Raw genomic sequence first — 22,457 nt, 5'->3', positions numbered from 1 at the left:
GTGCAGATCAAAATTAAGACCAAAGTCCTTACTCCAATTCAACATAGTCACTTTTACTTGTTCCTCGTACATTGCCTGATCTAGCAAGTAGTAGTATAATTTTTTAATCATTTTATCCTCCGACCCCAAAATTATTTTATCCAATTCTATTGGTTCTAATTTAATGCCTAACTCTTTTTTGTCTTTCCGATATCTCGCCTGCAGTTGCAGGTATGCCCACCATTCTAATTCTATCCCTTCATCGTGGATGGTTTTCCTAGATTTCAATTCCCCTCTTTCATCTAAGATATTTTTATATGTTATGGTCTTGTCTAATTGAGTAAATTTTGGGTGTACATATATTTCTAATGGTGAGATCCAACTAGGTACTTGGGTATAATTTGGTTGCCAAATTTTTGTCCATACATCAATAAGAGCTTGCCTAATATAGTGACTTCGAAAATGTTTATGTACTTTATATTTATGATCCCATAATATGGCATGCCATCCTATTTGTAGGTCATGGCCCTCCAGACACAATTGTCTCCTGTTTTTTTAGTAATATCCAATCTCTTACCCATACTAATGCTGCGGCCTGGTAATATTTCTCCAAGTCTGGAAGACCAAATCCCTCCCTTTCCTTTGAGTCCTGCAGTAATTTTAATTTAATCCTTGCTCTTTTTCCTTGCCAGATGAATTTCCACGTCATTTTATTCAAATTTTGAAAAAAATTCTTGTCTAATTTTATAGGTATACATTGGAACAAAAATAAGATTTTTGGCAACACATTCATTTTAATCACCGCAATTCTGCCCATAAAAGAGAGCTGTAGGTTAGTCCAAATATCAAAGTCTTTTTGAATCTGTTCTATTAACTTATCGGAGTTATCCCTTTTAAGCGTAGCGCATTTGGCAGTCAGTTGTATCCCTAAGTATCTAATTTTATTTGTGATTTGAACACCAATTCTGTCAACCAATTCATTTTTCTGTATTTTAGTCATATTTTTGACGAGCATTTTAGTTTTTTCTTTATTTATTTTTAAACCTGCTATTTCTCCGTATCTATTCAATGTTTCCATCAGTCTAGTCCCTGATTGTAGTGGTTCTTCAATTATAAAAACTAAATCATCTGCAAAGGCTTGTATTTTAAATGTCTCTTTCTTGATTTCTAAACCTTGGATCTGCTCATCTTGCCGGATTGCTCTAGTTAATACCTCAAGAGATAATTTAAATAACAATGGTGATAATGGGCAACCTTGCCTTGTGCCTTTTTGCATTTGGAAACTCTCAATCAATTCTCCATTGATTATTACTTTGGCCACCTGCTTAGAGTAAACTGATTTAAACATATTTAAAAAATTTTCCCCAAAGTCCATATACAATAATTGGTTAAACATAAAATCCCATTTTACATTGTCGAATGCTTTTTGGGCATCAAGAAAAATTAAACACATTTGCTTTTCATTATGTACTTCATAATATTCCAATATGTCCAAAACAGTCCTAATATTATTTCTTATATATCTTTTAGATAGAAAGCCGTTTTGATCAATATGTATAAAATCCACTAAGAACCTTTCCAATCTTTGTGCCATTATTGCCATGAAAATCTTGTAATCCGAATTCAAAAGAGAAATGGGTCTATAGTTCTTAATTTGTGTCAGGTCTGTGTTTTCTTTAGGAATCAACGTGAGGAAGGCTTCTTCCCATGAAGCTGGTATTTTAGCTTGGGTTAAAATCTCATTAAATAAGTCCAACAGCATTGGGCTTAAAGATTCTTGTGCAATTTTATACATTTCTGCAGGTATACCATCTGGCCCAGGTGTTTTATTATTCTTCTGTTTCTTGATTGCGACCGAGAGCTCTAAATGTGTTATCTCTTTATTTAGAAGAGTTTTAAATTCTTCTGGCACCTTGGGTAAATCAACTAATTGTAAATACTGTACTATGTCATAGTTATTTCTCTTTTTGTCATCCTTATATAAATTCTTATAAAACTCATATGCCACTAGCTTTTTTCCTTCGTTCTGGCACACCATATCACCTTTGGCGTTATAAAGGTTAGTAACTCTCTGCTTATTGTTGTGTTTTTTGATTTTATAAGCCAACCATCTCCCTGGTTTATTGGCATTTTCAAAGAAATTTTGTTTAGTACGTTTTATCTGCTGTCCTAGATCTTCCTTCATAATAATATCCATCTTATGTTTAATTAAATCAATCTGTTGTTTCAAATCACATCTTTGTGGTTCATTTTGCAGGTTATCCTCAACTTTACGTAGTTCTTCTTCTAGTTGTTTTTGGCGTTGTGTTTTGATTTTGTGTTGCCTAGCCATATAAGAGATTACAACGCCTCTCATGTAGGCTTTGGTTGTATCCCATAGATTTTGGCAGTTTGTATCCTCCTTCTTGTTTGACTTAAAAAACAGATGCAATTGTTCTTCTAATTTTGATTTGAATTCTTTATGATTTAAGATTGCCCTTTTTAGAGTCCATCTCCTCGTGTTTTTTTGCCCCTTCCATCTAATTCTAATCGGATTGTGATCAGCCCAGGTGTTTGTATCAATTACAATCTCCTCTACTTCTAAATTTAAGTCAGCTGACATCCACACCATATCAATTCTGGACCAAGATTGATGGCGTCCAGAATAAAAGGTAAACTGTTTTTTCCCGGGATTCCTTTCTCTCCAAATATCCTGTATATTAAACTCATCTACCATTTTTAAGAAAATATCAGATATTGTTCCTCTAATTCTTTTTTCTATTCTTTCCACATTTATAATCTAGATTATTATCCACAATTGCATTATAGTCACCCATTATGCAAATGCTATCATGTTCCAAGTGGCTAATAATGTTGTAGAGTTTCTTATAGAAGCGTTTTTGCCCCCCATTCGGGGCATAAATTCCAACCAGAAGAATTTTGGTTTTATTCAAAGTTACTTCCACAATTAGAATTCTGCCATCTTCGTCCTTATAAATTTGCTTAGCCACAATTTCTTGTTTAATATATACTACCACACCTCCTTTCTTATATTGCGAAAGTGCTGCGAACATATTCCCCAGTTTAGGACAATTTAATAAATATTGATGTTGTTTTTTAATGTGGACTTCTTGTAACATTATTATATCTAAATTCATCTTATTGAAAAACTTCTTCCTTTTTGTTGGAGAGTTGAGGCCATTGACGTTGATAAATATAGATTCAACACATTTCTTCCCCTCCTTAGATCTAGTTACTATTGCTGGTCTAGACTCTTGAGTTTGTAAATCCTTCCCTCTTTCCACTGTTGATCTTATCAGTCTAGCCTCTTTAATTTCCTTAAGCCTACTCTCCTCCTGCTTTCCTTCATTTTTCCCTTCATCAATATCCTCTCGAAGCGCAACTCTTTTACCTATAACTTCAATGGCTTGCACCAGTGTCTCTCCTTCCTCTCTTGCTTCTCTTTCAACTAAATCTTCCTTGCTACCAAAGTTTTCCCTGTAGAATTCCTCTGCTTTTTCTGTTGAGTCTAGGCGAAACTTTTTCTCCTGCCATGTTACCGGAATTCCTTCCGGAGTTAGCCATCTAAAATTGATATTTTTCCTTATCAGTTTGGAAGTTATGTATTGGTAAGGCCTTCTCAGGTCTCTCACTCTTTTGGGTACTTGTTTAAGTACAATCAGCTGTGTACCTCGATATTCCAATGTATCATCTCTGAACCTGAAAAGAACTTCATCCCTAACTGATTTCTTAATAAATCTAATGTGCACTTCTCTGGGAAGATTGTGTCATCTTGCATAATTTGTGTGTATTCTATAGGTTTCATCTATCTCATTGGCCATCTCCTCTCTGGTAGACCCCAACGCTCCTGCTAGAATATCTGACATTATTACTGGGAGGTCTTCACCTTTCATCTCTCCTACATTTTGAAACCGTAGATAATGAGCAGCCTTCTCAAGTTCCAAAGAAATAACTGTGGTTTCTAATTCTTTATTGGCTTGAATTAGCCTTTCATTCATTTCATCCACTCTCTGCTCTTCTTTATCCATCCTTTCCTCCATTTCTACTAGTTTTTGTTCATTTTTCATAAGTTGGTGATGGAAGGATTCAAATTTCCCATCCATAGATTTAATTTTATCTTTAAGTTCACCTGTATCATTCCTTATTTCACCTATTTCTTTTTTCAGATCTTCATGGTTTTTACACATTAACTCTTGCATTGATTGCAGCATTTGTTGCAAATCTTTAAGTGGGTTTGCCCTATCTTTTTGAGCCATTTCTTCTAGTGATCTTTGCCTAGCACAGCCTGGTTCCAGCAATGTAGTTTGAAGTGTCTGCTTTCTCCATATTCCAGCCCTTGTAAGATTTGGAGTACTAGACATTTTTTTCAATTTTCCAAACCAACCTCCCCACTTATTTACAATTGTTAAAATGTTTTCCAGAGTATCAAAATTGTTACTAAGAATCAAGAAGTTCTTAACATTACAAGGCAAGGGCAAATTTGCTACACAGTCTCTTTCCCTAGTAGTTTTTCCCTTCCCACTCTTACAGCAATTCTCGATTTAACCAGCAGGTGTCACTCTAATATTGTCTCTGGTATTAAATTTGTCTATTCATTCCAAAATGTCTACCTCCGTCTTCTTCTTCCAAGCGATCTCCCTTGTGCCTTAGAGTAGCTAGCCTTCCAGGGCTAAATTCCAGTCTCTGGAGTAAGGGAAGAAGGAAGACGCCCCCTTTCTCTTCTCCACAAATCCAGCCAACGTAGCAAGTAAGCAGGCAAACCTTTCTAGCCAAACCTTCCTTTTCGCCGCTTTTCCAGGAGCGAGGGAAATCCCTCCTCCCTTCTTGTAGGCTACTAAAGACAGTAAGTTTCAGGCTTCAGCTTACTTTTCTGGTGCAGCCTCCCAAGGCAGTTAGTAAAACTTCCCAGTACCTTAAATACAATGGAGATCCAATCAGGGCCTCACCTTACTTTTCTGGTGCAGCCTCCCAAGGCAGTTAGCAAAACTTCCCAGTACCTTAAATACAATGGAGATCCAATCAGGGTCTCAGTTTACTTTTCTGGTGCAGCCTCCTAAGGCAGATAGTAAAACATCCCAGAAGCTTAAATACAATGGAGATCCAATCAGGGCCTCAGCTTACGTTTCTGGTGCAGCCTCCCAAGGATTTGGTCACCACGATGTAAAAAAGGTACTGAGACTCTAGAAAGAGTACAGAAAAGAGCAACAAAGATGATTAGGGGACTGGAGGCTAAAACATATAAGGAACGGTTGCTGGAATTGGGTATATCTAGTTTAACGAAGAGAAGGACGAGGGGGGACATGATAGCAGTGTTCCAATATCTCAGGGGCTGCCACACAGAAGAGGGAGTAAACTAGTCTCCAAAGCGCCTGAAGGCAGGACAAGAAGCAACAGATGGAAACTAATCAAGGAGAGAAGCAACCTAGAACTAAAGAGAAACTTCCTGACAGTTAGAACAATTAACCAATGGAACAACCTGCCTCTAGAAGCGGTGAAGGCTCCAACACTGGAAGTTTTTAAAAAGAGACTGGACAGCCATTTGTCTGAAATGGTGTAGGGTTTCCTGCCTGAGCAGGGGGTTGGACTCGATGACCTCCAAGGTCCCTTCCAACTGTATTATTATTATCATTATCATTATTATTATTATGGATCATCGCACAGTCAGCAAGATGTTCAGACTGGATTATTATTACTATTATTAATAATAATAATAATAATAATAATAATATTATAGCATCCCTGCCCAGGGGAGCCCTTTGTAATTCAAGCTGACGCCAACGACATGGCCATCGGAGCTATATTACTGCAAAAAAAACCAAAGTGGGGTCTTGCAACCCTGCGCCTACACCTCAAAAAAAAATTACTGGAGGCAAAAGGAGATGGGCAATCTGGGAGAAGGAGGTGTTCTCAATTAGGTGGGGGCTATTAAACTGGTGTCACTATCTAGAAGGGAGCAAGGTGCCTTTTGATGTATGGACAGATCACAAAAATCTAGAAGCACTGAAAACTCCCCGCAAATTGTCCCCAAAGCAAGTACGGTAGGTGCAGTACTTTAACCGTTTCAACTTCACTCTAAAGTACATGCCAGGAGGAAAAAACTTCCTAGCTGATGCGCTATCGAGATTGCCCCAGTACAAAAGCGAACACGAAGAAGTTAATGAGGCAATTATCTCCAATCCACAAACTGCTGCTCAACTCACACCTCGCAGGACCCCTAATCCTGATGACCCTGGGGCAAAGAAATAAAACAAGAGCTCCTCACCGATCAATGATTCAAAGACAACCAAACATCCCTAACATGCAGGGATAGTTTGGCTTACAAGGAGATCAAAACTGTATTTGTCTGAAGCTCTCTGTCTTAACGCTTGCAAACACAGCCATGACGCAAAACAGGCTGGACACTTTGGATATTTAAAAACTCCACATCTCATCCGCTGGCAGTTTTGGTGGCCATGATATGCAGGTTCTAAGGTTTTGCTGATTAAAGAAATACAGGAAACTAGAAGTTGCCTTCAAGTTTACATGTTTATTCAGCTGAATAGAGACGGACCCCTCTAAATGAGAGGAGCAATGAATGACAAGAAATCCTTGTATTTATTCTGTATAATTACATAAGCAACCCATCTAGCAAAGCTGACACACATAAGATAAAGATTGCACCCAGTAAGTCTGGCACACTGTAGATAAGAAGGGAGAAAGCAGAAGTAGCTAAACATGTTCCCATTCGGGTGTTCCCTAAAGATATCGTATGTTCTTGGATGGGTTAGGACATTGGGTGTTGTCCTTGCTGTCCTTTCATGACCCTGCATCCAGGACAACAAGTGACCAGAGACAGAGGGACCATCTGTATATTGATACTGTCCCCTAAGTCCTGGTCAGCAGCTGGGGTTAAAACAGGATGTGAAAAACTATGTCAGGAGTTGTGCTATATGTGCATGAAAAGAGTTCCAGAGAAAACCAGTGGTAGACCCTTCTCAACCATGGGAAGAAATAGCTGTGGACTTTATAGTAGAGCTACCTGAAAGTAGAGGAAATACTGTTATCTGGACAGTGATAGACCAGTTTTTGAAGCAGGCTCATTTCATTGCCTGCAAAGGACTCCCATCTGCCCAACAACTGACTAAATTGTTCCTGAAACATATCTATTGGCTGCATGGCGCCCCTAAGCGAATAATTTCAGATGGGGGTGCAGTTCACACCGAAGTTTTAGAGGAGCTTTCTTAAATTAATTGGATCATCTCAAGGTCTATCATCTGCTTTTCCCCCATCTACTAATGGGGCCGCAGAAGCCGCTAATAAGATGGTAGAGCAATACCTCAGATGTTATAGTTCAGTGATGGCGAACCTTTTAGAGACCAAGTGCCCAAACTGCAACCCAAAACCCACTTATGCATTGTTGGGTGCCGGGTGGGTGTGGCCCATTGGGTGGGTTTGGCCCATTGGGTGGGTGTGGCTGTGGTGGTAACAGCAGACTGGGTGGGACTAAAAAGTTCAATCAATCAATTCCAACTTTGCAAGATCTTTTTTTCTCACAAGAAGTTGAAATTGACGGATTGATTGAACCTTTTTTTTGTATATGGCGCTGGAGGCCTAAAGTGAAAAGGTTTTATAAAACCCAGCTGAAGGTATAGGACTGGGGTGACAGCGCGCGTGCCCACAGAGAGGGCTCTGAGTGCTGCCTCTGGCACCCATGCCATAGGTTCGCCACCACTGTTATAGTTCCTACCAACAAACCAACTGGATCAACCTCCTCCCTTTTGCAGAGGTGGCTTACAATAACTCTGTTCACAGCAGCACTGGCTTCACGCCTTTCAGAGTAGCTACAGGAAAAGACTTCATCCCAATACCTGAATACCCTCAAGCGCCCTCCGCTTCTCAGACACTTGATTAATGGGTGATGGGTTGGGAAGAGGTTTGGAAAGCCACAAAAGCTGCTTTAAAAAAGACTTCCGAGACTTATAAAAAGCAGGCAGATAAAAAGAGAGCTCCTCAAAGACCATTCCAAGTTGGGGAAAAGGTTTATCTGTTGACTAAATATTTACACCTCAAATTACCTAATAAGAAATTAGGTCCAAAATTCTTGAAAGGATACTTGCTATCTGAAGCCACTTGGATGAAATCTAGCGATGTGAAAGCCGACAGATTCATCAAAAGTTTCTATAAAAAACACCCGAACAAACCGAGAAACAGTCCCTAACATATGCTTTTTTTTACACTACAGGATCTGTCCTTTTTGTAGGGGGGCAGATGTCAACACTGCTAACATTGGATGTTCTTGCTTTGACAATATATGGAGATACAGCCTTTTTCTTTCTTATGCTTTACTCTTAGGAGGAGGAGGAGGAGGAGGAATGTAATGGGAGTTAGTTAGACATAATAATATTGCAATAGTGTGTGAATTCAGGACTTTTAAATAAGAGATGATAAGAAATGGCGGGTTGGAGTAAAGGAGGGAAAGCCTGCATTTCAAACTAATTGGAGAATGTGATTTATGACTGTTAATTAGAGGAGGGAATTGTGTTTGATACTATGTGCTAAGGGGAGGGGAATTCAGATTTTGGCTTCGACTATGTACATGCCGATGCTATGCAATTTGAATAAAGATTCTTTAAGGTAAACAATGCCTCAAAGTTCTTTGAAGAGTTTCATCTGTCAGAACCATGACAATAATATAGCAATAGCAATAGCAGTTAGGCTTATATACCACTTCATAGTACTTTACAGCACTCTCTGAGTGGTTTACTATGTCAGAATATTACTTGAGCAATCTGGCTCCTCATTTTACCATCCTTGGAAGGATGGAAGGCTGAGTCAACCTTGAGCTGGTCAGGGTCAATCTCCTGGCAATAGGCAGAGTTTGCCTGCAATACTGCATTCTAACCACTGTGCCTGTCATGGTTGCACCTCACCTATCCAAGTTTTCCATTGCAGTTTTTGAAACCTGTCACTGATTCACCCTTACATCCTGCCATAAATCCACCACCCCCTCCCATCCTAATAGAAGGAGAAAAACATTTTGAGGTTAAATAAATCCTTGATTCTTGCCGCTATAAGGGAAAGTTGCAGTACCTAATGTTGTGGAAGGACTTTCCCCCCTCTGACAGTGAATGGATTGAGGCATCCCATGTGCGCTCCCCCCCACCTCACCCACCAATTCCATGCTAGGTATCCTAATAAACCTAAATGACCCATCTGTATATGATGTGCTGCTAACTATTATTGTATTTTGTTTTGCAGGACTAACTTGTTTCCAGAGGGACAGCTTCTCACCTATCCAAGCTTCATGAGGTGGCAGCTAGACATTAGCATGGGGGGAGGGGGAAGAAAAGGAATGATTGGAATGTGAAGAAAGGGGGGATGGAAGTCCAGCTGAGCCCTATGAGAAGCTCATATCCAGCCAAAATCACTAACATTATGCAGAGCTGGGAACTGAGCACCTGTTTCCTGAACAACATACAAGCACCTGATTGGACATTTGCAGATAACCAGAGGATGCCGAGGAGGGGGGGTTAAGAGGGAACTTTCCTTTGTGTTATTTACACGGGAAAACTTCAGATTCAGCTTATGCTACTTCTGTAACCATTTACGCTTTCATAATGTATACTCTTGGCAAAACAAATGGCCAAGAGTCTTTCTTTGCTAGATGACTGAGTGGGATGGACGACAACGATCCTAATATAGAAACAATAATAAATTCAAAAAAGAAAAGAAATAAAATAGCAATAGCACTTAGACATATATACTGCTTTATAGTGCTTTACAGCAGGGGTCTCCAACCTACGTACTGTGACCTGTTTGGAACTGGGCAGTGAGAGCGGCAGACAAGCGCATGTGCTCATGCCACCCACCTGCTGCTCACAAAGAACTATGCCCTCTTCCTCACTGGACCTTCAAGCCAGAAAGGTTAGCGACTGCTGCTTTAAAGCACTCTCTGAGCAGCTCTTATTTTTCAAAAAATCTTATAAAAATGGAAGCTTATAAAAATGTTTTAATGTATTAAAATATTCAGTTATTAAATGATTTGGTTGGTGCTGAAGTTTACTTTTATTTTCCCTGTTACATTTACAGTAATTAACATGGCCAGATACTGAACAGCTATTTTCAATATATTTAAATAAAATAATATAGCCAGATAAACTAAATTAAAAAATAAACAGGGAAATCAAATTCTACATACAAATTGCTTAAAATATTCTAGAAAGGGTTTGCTTTTAGTATGGTCTTGAACTTAACTGACAGATGCAAATCTCACCAACAACAAACTTCACACAAAATGAAGTACTTTATGGACAGAGCTTATAACGCTCCAGTTAAATAGACCCCTGGATTTTTTAAAAAAGCTATGATTCAACCACAGTATATGAATTTCTCATTTAATGTGCTTGTCTCTTTAAAGAAATGAAAATCTACTAAATTAGAGCCAGCTGCACCAGTCAATCCCATGTCCAGGAGACAAAGTTCAAAGGATGTATGGAGTGGGAAGATGAAATAAGTGAATGTTGTTTGCATCAACTGGCCCATTGTCCACTGCAATGTTTTTTATCCTCTATTACCGGCATGTCAAACTCACAATGTCATGTGACGTTGCACGACATACAGTATTGTGACTTTTTCTCCATTGCTGGCAATGGGGTAGGCGCAATTTTGGTATGATGCATCCGGCCCATGGGCCGGCAGTTTGACATGTCTGCTCTGTTAGGTTGGGGGTCTAGAAAACAATGGATCATAGACACAGGGTTTAGCTCCTCTTGCTCACACCTCACTCTGTAGGCGGCAAGCTACAGATGATATTTTAATAATTGTTTTTGTGATCTCCTTTTATTAATACAAAGCTTGGGATCACTGAACATAACATGTAATGTCCATAAACAATAGGTATCTCAAAGTGATGCACACATTTTAAGATAATGACTAGGTTCCTACTAGAAGCTTAACTATGTTACTGTACTTCGTTTTAATTTCACCTAACATTATGCAAGTTCAGGCTGTGTTCAGTGCATTTATGAAAGAGAAAATAATAGGATATCTTTATTCTACAGTCCAGTGGGTAGAAGCATGTCTTGATCGTTCTATGCAGTATGATAGTTTTCTTGATGGGGAAATGGGAGTATCCAGGAAAAAGGCAGGTGGAATTCGGAGCCCTGTGCATATGCATGCTGTATATGTGTATGGGAGAGCGAGACCCCATCTTCAATAAGTAGAAAAAAAATATGTTACATTGCCCTAGGTTTTTTTTTCCATTAAGTTTTTTAATGCCAGTAGAGGTTACCTAATAGGCAAACATTCAAAATATCCTGTTTCTGCCCTGAAGATACAATTTGGGGAAAGGATTTGCCTACATAACTTCAGCCTTGGCTTTAGTTTAAAATTCAGAGGCCCTTTGAAGGAGGTGCTTGCAATCAATCATGATGCATAAGAAACGGTTGGATGTCATGGAGAGGCTTCAAAGAGGCTAATTTTGAAGAACCATTTTTAGCGCTGATGATCAGCGGGTCGGGTCTGGCTAGGTCTGCTTGGAGAGTCCTGTAACTTAAAGTATGTTACCTTTGAAAGGCCTACATGGCGCGGACGTCTTCACTCAAAACAAAGGAGAGTAGAGACTGCTCCCGTTTTGGCTTCTTCTCCCTCCCTCCCAAGTGCACGCCAGCTCCTTGCAAATACCACAGGAAGGCTTCCGAACGATCCACATATTGCTGGCGTCCCAGCACGACTGAAAAGGTTGCTTTAGCGCCCATCCCATGTCGATTGGAGAGTTCTAGTAGGAAAAAGGTGTGCTTGACAATCGAGATTTAAGAGCCCCTCCCCCCCTCCGGGTAGTAGATACCTCCCTGCCACTACACCTTTCATATAGTTTTAAATTATAGTAGTGCATTCTGTGCGTTCACGTACTTTCATCGGAGTTCCTTTCGTTGGCTTAAGAACTGGGCACGTGGTGTTAAAGCGCGTGAGCAAAAGCCAAGCAGGCTAATGGTGGGTTGACTCCCTCCTCCCCCCCATCCCATCTCAGGAATTGCTTCAACATTACTGCAAATCCTGGCAGAAATAAGGATATTGTATCACTGGTCCATCTGAAAAAATAATGTTGGGATATCACACCTCCTGTAATTAGACATTGGTTTATTATGTTCTTTGTCAAATGAGGCCTTTAGTAAGAGTGAGGAAAGCATCATTTTCCAAAGGTTCTACTTTTATTCGAAAGCCTTTATTGAGGCTTTAGTTGGTCCCAAAAAAGAAAAGAAATTAAGAGCATCAAATGTAGGTCAGGCCTTTGGAGGAGGGGAAAAAGTGAGAGCAGTTGTGGCATAACTGGGAAACAACAGCCACTTCGCCCAGACATGCCAGGTAATCTTGTAACATCATTCACTGTCATTTCTGCAACCTCCTGGGATTTCATATTCAGACGTGCCACCAAGTCTGTTCCACAAACAGATCAGCCTTCCTCCACTGTGCAGCCAGCATTGAGGTTGCAACTTCTAATAGAAACAAACCATGCTGTAAGACAAAAGAACCATCCCAGAAAACCTCTTTGCCAATAACCTTCAGTTTCTTTTCCGTAGAAGGATGTACTCATCAGCAGAAATGCTCAACATACAAAATGCAAAATAAAAATGAAGATGCATTGGGAAAAAGCATTACTGAAGGATATCTAGGTCAGACAGAGGATGGAACAAGAAATGTTTTTTTTTTTCCTGTACAATTTGAAAGCATTTAGCCAGAGTCTGCTTTTTAACAAGCTGTGTTCATTTGCTTTATAAAACACCTGATGGGGATGATTCTGCTTTTGCATGTACAAGGAGCAATACACAAATATGTTTGTTTTGGCTCATACTTTTGTATGGTCTTCATATGTTCTTCATTGTGTATGAGCTATGTTTTTAAGAAAATCCATTGACATGTTTAAGAAAATTCCTATTTTACTTGAAATAAGGATTATCAAAATAGATTCCTTTTATTAATCAGCTTTATATAGCTACCCACCTCACAAATGCAAGTCTGGATGATGTACAAGGTTTTTTTTCCCATTCATGCAACAGGAAAATAATGCTGAATACAATAGAAAAGTAATTGGGTGTTATAACCTTGTTATGATTGCAAAACACAGCTTGAATACTTGCAATCAAACTAAGACAGATAAACCAGGTCAAACAGACCCTACCAGATTCTTAGAATACTACTTTATTGTTGTAGGGCAGGGTGTCAAACTGCTGGCCCGCGGGCCGGTTTCATCATACCGGAGCTACGCCCACCCCATTGCTGGCAACAGCAAAAAAGCTCTGATACGTTGCGCGACGTCACGTGATGTCGCGAGTTTGACATATCTGTTGTAGGGTATAATAACAATCTCAAAAGCCTGGCAGAATTTCTGACCCTCTTATACCAGAGAATCAAGGCAAAGTCACATTGAGTTTCTTTCTTCTCATGCTTCTTTCAACTTCTCAGGCTTCACTGTTCAATCCCTTCATTTACAGCTTTTTCATGCCTTCCCCAAGATCAGCTTTAAATTCTTTTACACCAAGCTTTAGCAAAAGTTGACTCATAAGCTGGGTTCCCAGGACAGCTGATCCAGATGACAGACAACCAGGGATGTCTTGATAAAATAGGAAACACCGTCTCAGGCAGGCAGCCTGCCTAGCCACCGATTAGGTAGTTAAGGAAGTGAATAGAGTTTGTGTACAAACCATCACAAAGAAAGTAAAAGGCAACAGGGTGAAAAATACTACAAGACATGTAGACTTCCTATTTTCAGAACAAGAAAAACCCCTGCCTTTTGTGTCCTGTGGGATACTCAAAGGGGATACTTTACATACTGCATATGAAACTGATAAGAAATAAATTAGCCGTATGTTGTCTATTTCTTGCAATTTTGTCAGATGCTCAATCTTTGGCCATTCTTTTCACCTAATTATCACTACTATCTGAACAATGGATGGAAACTAACCAAGGAGAGAAGCAACCTAGAACTAAGGAGAAATTTTCTAATGGTGAGAGCAATAAACCAATGGAACAACTTGCCATCAGACGTTGTGGATACTCCATCACTCTTTCAAAAAGACCCTGGACAACTATTTATTTGAAATAATACAGGGTCTCCTGCTCAAGCAGGGGGTTGGACTAGAAGACCTCCAAGGTCCCTTCCAACACTATTATTCTATGTTCATTAGAAGTAGAAAGTTGCAAGAGATCTTCATGGAGGGCTGTGATGGTCCAGCAACACATGTCCTGTCTAAGCCACTACTGGATAAATGAGCTTGAAAAGAAGCAAGCACAACAGGAAGATTTCAAAAGATAAAATTTTTCAGAGAAAAATAGCAAAAAATCCAAAATATTGCCTGGTACACATAATTTCCTAAGCTTGTCCACTGGAATGTTCAGTTTTTTTAAAAAAACATTAGCAGGATTCATTTCTGACAAAACAAGTAGAATTGGGCTGTCTGACATTAAATTATAGTTTGAAAATTTCTGACTGAAATCTTTCCTGAAACCTCACAGTGTGGCTTTAGGTAGCAGCTATTTCTTAGCTTCCTGTTTACAATCTTATTACAATTATTGCAATTAACATATATTTGAGTTATACCCTGGTAAACAGTAATTATTAGGATTTGTAACTTTTGGAAAAAATAGGACTGTTTTTTTGGTTATGTCAAACTTTAGTTTGCCCTTTTCTGTGTTTGTCTAGAGATGGACACAATTATCTCCATTAAGCCACGAAGTGGGTGGTATATGGTGGGTGGTAAGTGAGGAGGGCCTACAGAAGGTATTTTTTTCTGGGATAGGCCCACATTAGGGTTTTTATATTTTTTTCTCTCCAGTCATGCAGTCTTCCAATCATAAGAACTGTTGAAGATCGCAGGATACACACACAAAGAGAATAACAGAATAACAGAGTTGGAAGGGACCTTGGAAGTCTTCTAATCCAGACATGTCAAACTCGTGACATCATATGATGTCGTGAGACATATAGGAACTGTTTTGCCATTGCCGGCAATGGGATGGGTGCGGCTTCCGGATGACGTGTCCGACCCACGGATCGGCAGTTTGACACCCTGTTCTAATCCAACCTCTGCTCAAGTAGGAAACCCTACACCATTTCATACAAGTGACTGTCCAGTCTCTTCTTAAAAACCTCCAGTGATTGAGCAGCCACAACTTCTGAAGGCAAGTGTTCCACTGGTTAATTGTTCTCACTGTTAGGAAATTTCTCCTTAGCTCTAGGATGCTTCTCTCCTTGATGAGTTTTCATCCATCGTTTCTTGTCTTGCCTTCTGGTGCTTTGGAAAATAGGTCTATCCCCTATTCTTTGTGGCAGTCCTTCAAATATTGTCACCCCAGTCCTTCTTTTCACTAGACTAGACATACCAATACTTGTAACCGTTCTTCATATGTTTTAGCCTCTAGGCCACTAATCATCTTTGTTGCTCTTTTCTGCACTCTTTCCAGAGTCTCATCATCTTTTTATAATATGATGACAAAACTGGATGCAGTATTCTAAGTATGATCTTACTAAGGCTTTATAAAGTGCAACCTAGGACTGCATTGGCTTTTTTGGTTGCTGCCAGACATTCCTGGCACATATTTATGTGATTGTCCACTAGGACTCCAAGATCCCCATCAGTTACTGTTACTGAGCCAGGTTTCACCTAATCTGTACCTGTACATTTGTTTTTCTTGCTCTAAATATAAAACCTTAATTTTCTCTACATTGAATTTCATTCTGTTAGACAGGGCCTTATACACTTATGCGCACACACACACATATACAAAACACTGATATATACATGTGATACTGTCTTTTAGCATCAATTATCAACAGTAAAGGAGCCACCAGTCAAGAAATACACTACAGACTAGCACTTGGTAAAGTAGCCATGAAGGCCTAGAAAAGACATTCAAACCCCTTATTGTGTTTATACTTACAAAGACCAGAACTGTGCAAGTCATGGCATTCCCTGTGATGCTGTATGAAACAAAAGTTGGACTTTGAAAAACAAAAATAGAAAGAATATCGATAGTTTCAAATTTTGGATTTGGAGAAAATTCCTGAGAAGACATAGACAGACAAGAAAACAAGGTGTAAGGACCCACCCCACTGTACATCTTACGAAGACAGAACTCTTGGAATATCTCTTCCAACAGGCATCTTTATTAAGATAAGATGGTTTCAGGCATTCTAGACAGGATCTGGGGCCCAACCCCTACCATTCAAGGTTTTAAGTGTTCCCAAGCAGCCCCCACCCCACCGTCCTTCCAGCGACAATCCCAGGCATCATATTTCCACCCCCTTTTCCTCTCAACCGGCAGAAGGGAGACTTCAGAGAGTAGTGTAGATGAAAGCTGATGGGCCATATTGTTATGGTCAGTCCTCTAGGTGAGATCCACATTCAGTCCCTTTGAAGTTTTAATGAAGGAAGTGAGAGCCATAAAACCCCTTTGCTCATCCCCCTTCCCCTTCGTAGTATGACAGAATCCAGAGAGAGCAGAAATGGTTTTTTTTCAGAGTAGGTAGCTAGAAATGAAATATAATTGGATTCTGACACAAGGAAAGGGATCACTGAAGAAAATCAGTACAGGGATGTCACTAAAGGCACAATAATCAGGTTCTACTTCAGATAGCTTATGCAAAGATAATTCTCTGGAGAAGGCTCTGATGCTGGGAAAGCGAAGGAAAAAGAAGGACCAGCAGTTACAGTACTGATTGGTGCACCATTGGAAGATTGGAAAAATCAGATTTGGGAATTTTGTCATGGAGAAAATATATCAGTGGGGTTGCTAAGAGCTGACACAACTTGGCACACAATCAATATAGGACACTTGATTAGGGAAAGTTGACCTCTGTCCTATAAAATGTCAGCCCCAAGAAGAGATTGGTGCAAGAATGAACAAATATAGTTTAAAAATGATTCCAGCACTCATAACTTAGCTGACTATATTTTATCTGGATGTTTCCATAACAACCATATGCAAGTCCAGCTCATAGGAGGAAACACTGTCTCTATTGTTAAAATTGTGGGAACAGAGTGACACCCAGTGATATAATCAACAGAGTACACAGTGAACCAGTGCGTGGCTTATCTCCATGTACTCTTCCCTATACCTGCTGGCACTGGGAAGATGAGAGGAGGAGGCCTTCTTCTCTCCCGGGTAAGGAGATGGTCTTTATGACAAAGTGCTTAGAATAACAAAAATAAAAATAGTTCAAAGTGTCAGTAAAGTCTGAGGAAATGAATAAGATCACAGGTGGAAGATAGTGATAGAAACTATCAGGAAGATTTTTTGATATGGCCTACAAGTAGAAAGAGAAAGCAGTGCCAGGGACAATGAGCAAACTTATTTTGTCATTCCTGATTCCCTATATTCAGAGGGTTAATGAAGCCTACAAAAGAAAACTGCAAAAATGAAAACTATTTAAACCAATTAACACATGAAACTATATGAACTGAGATTAAAATCAAAATTAAACTCATCTTAATATTTACAATACTAACTGATGTGTCTTATCCCCATTAAATCATAAGGTGGAGGATTTTAGTGCTTCAAGGAAAGAGGGGTACACTGCCTGGGATTGATTCAAAGGAAATCTTGCTGCAATTAAATTTGAAGTCTGTGGTACAAATTACCATTGTTTCTCCATCTATATTACTGAGGAGGTAGAAAAGTAAAACACTTTTTGCAATATAAGTAAAAGGGACCTGTGGCTCTTTATATTGTTTGGGCAGGTACGTGTGTTTGCTTTAACCATAGTTTTGGTTTGATGAGAGAGATGATTCCATGCTTTTGACTTCTGGAAAATGCCTCCATTGACAGTGAAACAGGACATTCTGAGGGCATGTTGGAATGTTCTGTTAAGAGTTTTACAGCTTTCCAGTGCAAAAATAAGCCCCCAAAACATGCCCAGACCTAGGCTAGATCACATGCCTCACACAGCCAATACTGTGTCTTAATCAAAAACAGTTCTCATTGGCTGGTTTGTTGCTATGGCTATGCCCCTGGGATGGATTAATCATAATATCCCAGAGCTCCTTAGCATCCCATTTTTGCAGCCTAAATAAAATAATTCTTTTGTCCCAATCGAAGCAGAGAGCTTTCCTGCAAGCCATCCTGCAAGCCTTCAGCTGAGCAGGCTTTTTTGTTTCTTAATTCAGGCAGTCCCTCATCTGATTTTTACAGCTCCATGTTAAGCCTCAATCTTTTTCTTCAGTCTGAACTGTGTGCAAGGGCTGGCTGGGATCTGGGCTCATAACCTGTTAAGAGTTTTACAGCTTTCCAGCAGAAAAATAAGCCCCAAAAATAAGCACATTCAAAATGAGCAGGAAGCATAGTTTAGAAAAACTTTATCTATAAAATATATATAAACATGATACATACAGTTTCATTCAGCTCTGGGGAACATCAACAACTCTTAACTTGAAGATCAGAAAAAACAACAGAGAAGATTAAGACATGCCCAGACCTAGGCTGGATCACATGCCTCACACAGTCAACACTGTGTCTTAATCAAAAACATTTCTCATTGGCTGGTTTGTTGCTATGGCTATTCCAGTTCATAAAATTTCTTACACAGTGACATGTTCACAATAGCAGTTGATAACCTCAAAAAATCTCCATAAAGGTTAACCTGAAATGAAGCTCTCGGGCAAAGAACAAGCAAAGCAATCGACACAATATATATATATATGAAAAAGTTTTATTCTGAAAGATGTCAAACTTTCTGAAAAAATAAAAATGGAAAGTTAATGAATATCTGTTAGAAACAGCATTGTAGCCACAGCAGTCCTGCCTGGCTTCTTTAGGCTTCTTTACTATGCATACAATGTAATATAGAGCTTTGCTTTCTTAGAACAGCTGACTCCCACTCAGGTAATATTGCCAATTTAAGGAATGGAGAACAGCCCCTCCTGTCTCTAAATTTTACTGTTGATATCATCAAAGGTATCAGGTGTCCAAGGACACAGGCTGAGTAGGCAGTCTTCACATGTGTAATCAAGGATGCATATAATCATAGGGCTGAAAGGGATCTTAGAGGTCTTCTAGTCCAACCTCCTGCCCAAGGCAGGAGTCCTTATATCATCCCAAACAAATAACTGTCTGATCTTGTCTTGAAAATCTCCAGGAATGGAGACCACCCTCCCCCAACTCTGGGAAGCAAGCTGTTCCATTGACTAACTATTCTCAATCTCAGGAAAATCCTCCTCATTTCCTGGTTGAATTTCCCTCTGACATGCTTCCATCCATTGCTTCTTATCCTGCCCTCAGGTGTTATGGAGAATAAATCGATGCCCTCTTCCCTGTGACAGCCCTTCAAGTATTGAAAGATTGCTATCATGTTTCCCCTGAGCCTTCTCTTCATTAGACTAAACATGGCTAGTTTTCCTAGCCATTCATCCTACAATTGGCTCTAGACCCCTTATCATCTTGCTCTTCTCTGTCCTCTTTTTCTAGGGCCTCAGCATCTTTTTATATCATGGTGACTAGTATTGGATGCAGTGTTCCAAATGTGGCCTCATTGATGCAGTATAAAGCGGTATTATCACTCATGATCTGGATGCTATCCCTCTGTTGATGCATCCTAAGACTGTGTTGGCTTTTTTGGTAGCTGCAACGCACTGCTGGATCAAATTTAAGTGGTGGTCCACTTAAGCTCATTAACGAAAGATCCAACCCTGAACTAAGGAGAAGCTTCCTGACAGTGAGAACAATTAATCAGTGGAAGAGCTTGCCTCCTGAACTTGTGAGTGCTCCATTGCTGGAGGTTTTCAAGAAGAGATTGGACAACAATGTGTCTGAAATAGTATACAGTTTCCTGCTGAAGCAGGGAGTTGGACTAGAACAGTGGTTCTCAACCTTTCTAATGCCGCGACCCCATAATACAGTTCCCCATGTTGTGGTGACCCCCAACCACTTATACATCACCGGGTGCCAGGGGCGTGGCCAAAGAAAAGGGGAAAAAAATGGCGGACAGCCTTGTTTGGTGACCCCCATGAAATGGTCGTTCGACCCCAAATGGGGTCCCGACCCACAGGTTGAGAACCACTGGACTAGAAGATCTCCCAGGTCCTTTTCAACCCTATGATTCTATGATTCTAGATTCTTGTTGGCTTTTGGCTGTAATAGAATGATACAACCTCTAGCCAGCTAGGTTCTCTATTGGCAGTCTCTTTAGATTACCAGATTGTCTTTGCCCTAGCATATTAAATATCATCCCTCCTATCCCTGCCATTCTCAGAGTATTTGGATAAGAGAAGGCAACACCAACAGCAGCAGTGGCAGTGAGGCTGGTGGGGAAGCAGCTTGGGTCTTCCAACTATCCCATACCATGATCCCTTGAAAGCAGACATGATTTATATAAGCCTCCTGCCCTGCATGGATAAAGCTCATGATTTCATTGAGATTAGAGCTGCACAAGAAATAAGCATACCATCTACTTTTAATAGTCAAATATTGCATGTGTCAAGTACAAGAATGACAGAACTTTCAACTTATTTCTTATTACTAGCTGTCATCTTTGTTTTTTTGGCTTCAAAGTGTCAGTGAAGAGTGTTAACAACTTCCGGTTCCGGATTACGGCGATCCCGGTCGTGTTTCCAGACTCGTCTCCGCAACGGCCGTGTTTTCTTCGCCGGTAGACCCCCTAGTGTGTCGAAAGTCGCCCTGGAGGGTGATCACTGAGGAGGAGGCTTGCTGGTGACTCCAGGAGGGCAACAGCTTCTCCTGCACCCCAGCTATCTCCTTAGGGCCGACAGAGCAAAGATCGTCCAGTAAGATGGCTGATTACCCTGCTGCACCAGCCAAAAGTCACAGGAACATCTAAGCATTAAAGACCTACCGCAGATGATCCGGGTGATATTTTGTCTTTTTCTTCTTGTAAAAGCTTTGTTGGAATTATTTCCCTGTCTTGAAAAAGCAGCTTTTGTTTGTGTGGGAAGCCTTACCCCAAACACTCAAACTGACTTTCAGACTGCACCTGACCGTTTTATAAATCAAAATACACCAGAAGATGAATCAATTGAGATTAAAGAGGAATTTATTTTACCTTACAAACACTTCATCTACATCTTTGAGGATGAGAAGAACCAAGGACTGAGATTTGAACCTTTAAAGCAATGAGACTTTAAGGACAAGAGAAATAGATACTCAATCCAGAGGATGGGATGCTGTTTATTGACTCAAATAACATTACAAGCAACAGAAGGAGATCTATAGGCTGAAAGGGAAGCTTTGTTATGGAAACCTGTCTGGCACAAAAAGAAGGCCAGAATAAGACTGAAAAGAGAAATTTAAAATGATAGGGGATGGATTAAAAGGCATTGTAGAACTATGGACTTATTTAAGGATTAAGATTTAGAGTTAGAAGTAAGAGAAAAATGGCTGATTACTAGAATATATATTTTAAGTAGACTAAGAATGTATTTTTAGAATAATAGGTTTATTTGTATGAAAACTATTATGTAATGGAATGAAGAAAATCTTTTAGATCTGGATTGACTCAATAATTAATTGAACATGTTAAATTAGTAGAATGAGGTTTTTGTGTGATAATATGGGAATGATAATTACTTGGATGAAATTTGAATTTTGCCTAATAGCCTGAAATGATTTAAGGTTTGATATTACTTTGCTAGGTTAAAGAGATTGATTGATGGATGGATTATATATATATATATATATATATATATATATATATATATATATATATATATATAGGGTAGACTAATATTTTATTTTATTCAGGATACATAGTGTGTAGTGGAAGAAGAAATAAACAAGATTTGTGATAAAATTAAGGATTTAAGAGATCAGAACTAAAATATATCTGGAAAGGATACCTGAAGTGATAATATGTTTGTTTAAGGTTAAATTTGACTATGGTAACTGTAAATTTATAAAGCTTAAAAACAGGTTTAGAATTTATAGAAATTTAATTTAGAAATGGATTATTTTAAATATATTATGCTATTTAAGGGAAATAGAGAGGGAATATTTAATGCATTGATTTGAGTTATTCATATGTGGCTTTATTGTTGGATGTTTGATTGCCCCAGCACCATGGTGTGTCTCAGGCACTTTGTTCTAAGAAATAAAAAAACAATAAAATTTGTTGTTAAAAGAGTGTTAACAAACAATAAACTGAAACCATTGTTCTCCATAATATAAGCACTTGTAAAATTAAAAGTTAGGAAATGGGCTGTCCCACAACTACATAGTCTTTCCAGGGTTTGAAGAATATTTTTTTCTGAAAAAAGCATTTGTTCCCTGTTCCAACAGCCTTTTGAATTCTATAAATATTCATGTTCTGAAAATGATGAGATGTTACCAGAAAATGGTAAGATTCACAGAAAGCAATTATCAATTTGCAATTAGTACCCTGGGGAAACAAATACATAGCAATATGTGGTTTTAATTAGAACTTTTATCCATAAAGATGTGTTTTAAAAACAAATAAAAAATTTCAAAGGAAAACCCTGTTTTCCCTTCTCTTCCAC

General features: G+C 39.2%; 1 protein-coding gene across 2 annotated transcripts in view; it reads right to left on the bottom strand.

Annotated features, from left to right (window-relative positions):
- The window catches only part of PCBP3 (poly(rC) binding protein 3), a 124,304-nt gene extending 105,903 nt beyond the window's left edge, over positions 1 to 18,401 (bottom strand). The window contains exon 1 of one of the 2 annotated variants that reach the window (XM_039326236.1): positions 18,343 to 18,401. The gene's annotated coding sequence lies outside the window, so the exon portion shown is untranslated. The remainder of the gene's footprint in view (positions 1 to 18,342) is intronic. The other variant, XM_039326249.1, reaches the window with a different exon arrangement.
- Between the last annotated feature and the right edge of the window lie 4,056 nt (positions 18,402 to 22,457).

This window comes from Crotalus tigris, unplaced genomic scaffold (assembly GCF_016545835.1).
Source record: "Crotalus tigris isolate CLP2741 ecotype Arizona unplaced genomic scaffold, ASM1654583v1 scf7180000024340.7048381, whole genome shotgun sequence".
Taxonomy (NCBI): Eukaryota; Metazoa; Chordata; class Lepidosauria; order Squamata; family Viperidae; genus Crotalus; species Crotalus tigris.
This window is presented reverse-complemented; position numbering and strand designations above follow the sequence as displayed.